The sequence below is a fragment of the Eurytemora carolleeae genome, unplaced genomic scaffold (genome assembly GCF_000591075.1).
Source record: "Eurytemora carolleeae unplaced genomic scaffold, Eaff_2.0 scaffold2270, whole genome shotgun sequence".
NCBI classification, from domain to species: Eukaryota; Metazoa; Arthropoda; class Copepoda; order Calanoida; family Temoridae; genus Eurytemora; species Eurytemora carolleeae.
The window spans coordinates 4,279-9,908 of NW_019398161.1; positions in this window are offsets into that span (position 1 = coordinate 4,279).

Below are 5,630 nucleotides of genomic sequence, written 5' to 3' on the forward strand. Positions count from 1 at the left end.
TACCTCTACGAAATAGTTAACCTGGAGAAAGTTTTATTTTAAAAGGCTAAAATTTTATTATTGTCATGCAAATAATTAACCCTGGACTGATTTATTGTGTTTTCAGTTCACGGTTGAGTCCTGTATAAACTGCCTACCTGAAATATATACATAAGATTTAATCAGTTCAAATAGAGGTGAGCCGAAGAGAAAGAGTTCATGCTCGCTCTTATGTTTGTAGTTATTACCTGGTCTCCTATAGGTAAAAATGAGCACAATGAGAATATTTCTGTTCTCTCATTGGTTGCCCGCTTTTCTCTGATTGGCTGCTACAGTTTCTCAGATGATTGAATATTAATTTGAATTTTATCGTTTTTCATACACTTTTAAGATAATCTTGCAAGATTATGTTAATCTGGAGATTAAGAAAAAGAGTGGATTAAGCCTTAATCCCGATATCCACCATTCAAAAGTTCCCAGCTCTGACCAGATTGACTTTAAACCGCTGCTAGGCCTTTGCTATTGGTTTGTCGAGTTTGTGAATACGAACCCACCACATACATATTTGTTTCTCTGGACATAAAGATTACATTTTTTACATATAGTTTACATATAGTTAAAGATTATTTTGGGGAATTTATTTTTCCATCCAGAATGGCAAGTTTTAGTTCAAACTGAAGCAATTGATAAATCAATCTTACCTAGTTCCATTTCACAAGATGCAATCAGACCTACAAACTCGCATAGTCCTGGTTTACAAAAAAAAAGTGTGAATAAGGAAATTTTTATTTATTTCATGAGAAATGTTTATTGTTTGTAATCTAGTTCAATAATATTTCCAATTTTCGTGCTTGTGTATACTATACCGTATTAAGTATTATACTTTAGTTTAGTATTTTGTTCGATGAGTCCGATTCAGCTAAAGTCTTAATATTTTAATTAATTACATCCTTAAGTTCTGTATTCCAGTTCTATGATACAAATTAATCAGTTTTGTATTCTATATTGGTAAGTTTTATATTCCATTGATACGTTCTGTGTTCCATATAAATAAGTCATATTTTCACATATCAGTAAGATCTGTACTCCCTATCTAAAAGTTCTGTACTCCATATCTATAAATTATGTACTCCATATCTATAAATTATGTACTCCATATCTATAAATTATGTACTCCATATCTATAAATTATGTACTCCATATCTATGAATTATGTACTCCATATTATAATTTCTGTACACCATATCTACAAGTTCTTTACTCCATATCTACAAGTTCTGTACTCCATATCTTTAAATTATGTGCTCCATATCTATAAATTATGTACTCCATATCTCTAATTTCTGTACTCCATATCTACAAGTTCTTTACTCCATGTCTATAAGTTCTGTACTCCATATCAATGAGTTCTATACTTCTTACATATAAGTTCTGTACTCCATATCTATGAGTTCTGTACTCCTTATCTATAAGTTCTATACTCCATATATTTAAGTTCTGTACCCCTTATCTATGAGTTCTGTACTCCTTATCTATGAGTTCTGTACTCCATATCTATAAGTTCTGTACTCCATATTAATAAGATAGTTCTGTGTTCGAACCTGCTATATTGTGGACTAGAAGAAGAATTAAAATAAATGAGCCTCCCATATTCTTTAATCAATCCTTTATCTGCTGGATGCAATCTTCATATACGCTGGTAACATTAGGGTCCACCTGGACACGCAGTACTTTCTATTGTCTGAAAATTCACAGGTTTTAATACTAATAACTTCTATTACTGGGTGTCTCAATTAACATAGGAATTAAGAGACTTAAAGGGACTGTCTTTGTAATTTGAAGTAGCCTTCATTTTAATTTGCAACTATAGCTATTTAGTAAACAACAAAACAGTTATCTAATGAATAAGATGGAAGAAATCGTAGATTTTATGACTTATGAAGTATTAAATTGAAAGAATTTCCCCGTTTTTCTGTAGCATAAATGCGTAATCCAGGTTTAAAGAGAAAAACATAGCTATCGTCTAAAGTCCCTTTACATATTGTTTTTGATTGGGAATTTATACTAAATGACAAAAGAAGGTTGTACATTTTTTAATGTTTAAAAGTATCCTGTTTTTCTGATTTGTTTCTTTAAGATCTATTTTCATGAACACATTAAATTAAGTATTAAGACCAATTTATGTCATATTTGATAAATCAAAATTAGGACAAATAAACTTATATGATCAACGTTAACGTTAAAATGAACGCAAAAGGCAGTCCACAGTTTGGAAATCTAAAAATAACAATTCTAGTAAAGTTTTAAATAAAAGAGACGAATTCAAATTCATCCCTGAATTTACATATTTCTCGGAAAACGATGATTTTTTCGTGTTAATAAATATATTGATGTATATTCAATTTATTATTCAATCAAAAAAACAGATAAACATATTGATATATATGTTTTCAAATATCGATAGAATATCTTCAATATTAAGAAAAACTAGTTCTAGTGATTTGAACGATGTAAACACTGTAGCGTAAATATGGTTGTAGCAGGTAGCTTTCCCCTACCTGCCTTCTACCCAACTCAACCACTTGGTTTGATTATGTGAATTTTATAGAAAAACGTTGAATCTCCCCTTGCTCTTCCTCCCATTTTTGAGAAACAAACAATACAATATTGACATGCAACAATTTTACTTATTCAAAACTCAAATATTTAAAACATTATTTATAATTCAAAAAACATCGCTAGTGTAAATACAGAGATAACCACAAATATTCAGACTTTCAGGACGACCTCAATTGCTTTAATAACATAACATGTACGTTGTTAAATTTAATTTTTTGCGCGTTTAAATTAAATATAATTTTAGCAGGCTCTAAAATGGTTGGAAAGTTCAAAGCAAGTTTATGGCTTCAGAGAATTTACAAAATGTATTTATATGTAAAAATAAACAGTTTTTTTTCTTCATAAAATGTTTAATATATATTTTAAAATGCTGATATAAGAAGTTGTGATCGATAAAAGCACTATTGTTCAGAAGCATGGAAGACTTTGAAAATGACAAACTTGAATTGGTCAAATTTATCAGTCAGTTTTTCAGTCCAAATTTCAAGTCACTCTTCATCTGTACAGAGCTAGACAATAGACTTAAACATTACAAAACGTGTTTTCAAGGAAATTGAGCTTTTCCCCCAGGCTTCAATTTTATAATCCCTATATCTTTGCAACCCATTGTCATAGACTTTTGATTTTTCATACTAAGAATTCTGATAAATCAATCTAAGTTCGAAATATAATTGGGTTACGCCATGAGATTATAAAGATAAATGGATTATAGAAATGTGTGTTTGTTGCAAAAACTCAGTTCCTTTGATTACAAATAAAGAATTAAAGGGAACTGTTGTAAATCGAACATGCCCCTATTTTCTAAATGTATATGTTCATATAAAGATCGACAGTTAACCTTCAAGAATGTTTATAAAATAGGATGAATGATGATTTTTCATACCTGTAATAGGCTTTATGTTATCACTAATTGATAGTTTCACTTCTCAGCTGTATTTTAGTCGTGCAGGTTCAGTGTTCAGTATGTATAGACCTGGAATTTAAAAAATACCCAAATGAAGGTTTAATTCTGTTTTCTGCAGACAAATAAATATAACTTTACTTTTAAACAACGTATTTCTATCAGATTTAGAGAATTGAATCGAATAAATGCTATGCGTATAATTACTCTCATAATTACTATAATTTATTTATGAATTTTCATGATCGCCTTGAAACTTGACTTGAGCTATAAGTAATAAAATTAGAAGAATTTTTAAATTTTTAAAATTATTTTTTTTTAATAAAGCGTCACTGTTTGATTTTTCTGGCTTGATTTATTGCTGAAAATGTAATGATATACATTGTAGTACAGAGACGACTGTACGAAATTACCATGTGTGTTTAATTATATTTACGACACATTAGTTTTATATAAGCAATTAAAAGATTAATATTAAGACAGAAAAAATAATTTCACCTTGGGGTCGTCATACTACTACAAGTAGGCGATTATATCAATACAATGAAGACGACATTTTTATTTAAGTTTTCATTGAATTGTTTTTTTTTCAATTTATACAAGTTTACTAAGTAAACGATGAGAAACTTTTTTAATTTATAGTTTCTCTTGACTTCTTTAAGTTCATGCTTATCTATGCTATTTAACAGCTTGATATTATAAATCAAAATTGAAATCTAAAGTCGATCTTTTCCCTGAATTTGATTTTTTTTTATGGAAAAAGGAAAATTTTCATAATTCGGTTTTTTAGTTCAAATTGGAAGACAGAAAATGTTGATAATTTTGATATTACTACCCACATTCACTGATTTTAAATTGTCCCGACAAAATATTAAAACTGATGCAATGTTTCTGCAAAATTTAAAGAATTGATTTTTTGATACATTATAGTACTTATGGAACTTTGTTACATTGCATGTATATTGTGGTTCACGTATGTATATCGACAAAGCGAAAGAACAACAAACCAGTTCACTCTGAAAATCTTACCTCAGGACAGATATTTTTCAAAGAAGGTTTAATTTGGTTGGTCTGAGGGAACAGCTTCATATAGTAAAGAATTTTTCAGCCATTGCATATACATACAGTATAACAGGATGATAAAAAAGAAAACTTTTAGATTATACCAAGCAACTTATCTAATAAAGGAGGGGAGGGGGGCATGCAAATTCGTCATTGAACCCCCCCCCCCCTTACGGAGAAAGGGCATGCATTTGACCCCTTGAAGGCCCCCCTTTGGTTATGGGCCTGAATTGAATATGCATTGAGATGTAATACCCAAAGATCGCAAATCTTGAGCGTAAAGGGGGCACAATGCACCGGCTGTACCCCCCCCCACGTTTTACAGGTACATCTGCAGACCTATCCTATCGCTTTTACCCTGCCCCTCGAGACATGAATATATTGTGAATTTATCAAGGAGTATATAAAATACTCCATGACTCCATACTCCATACTCCTGGGTGAATGCTTCATAAGTTTATAAAAAAAAATTGTTCCTAGCCCCCTCCGGCTCCCCGTCCTATGTAAAATTAAGGAAGGGTAAAGGCCCTTCCCCCACTCCCCCTCCCTGCTGTAAGGTAAGTGTTCACTGTTCCTTATCCTAAGGATCCGAAAAAACCTAACACCATAACTAAATTTGAATTTCGCGCAAATTTCGTCCTCACTTCACCCTTACTAATCTAGCCAATGAGAGAACGTTTTTATTGATTTTTAACCAATGGTGATCTCGATTATCCGAATCTTGTGATGAAGATTTCAGAAACCGGTTATTTCTATTGAAACTGTGATGATTTCGGTGGAAAGGCATGGCGAAATGCGACAAGGGACAAAATGGGTAATGTTGATCCGCTCTACTGCCCATCCGTTCTATTGCCCATCCGCTATACTGCCCATCCGACCTACTGCAACATCTGACCTACGACAGCTGTAGGTCGGATGGGCATATCTTCTTGCCCATCCGACCTACATTCAGCAGCTTTTGTAGCATGACGGCCACTCAGTTTTGTAGGTCGGATGGGCACTTTTCGTAGGTCGGATGGGCATTTTTCGTAGGTCGGATGGGCACTTTTCGTAGGTCGGATGGGCACTT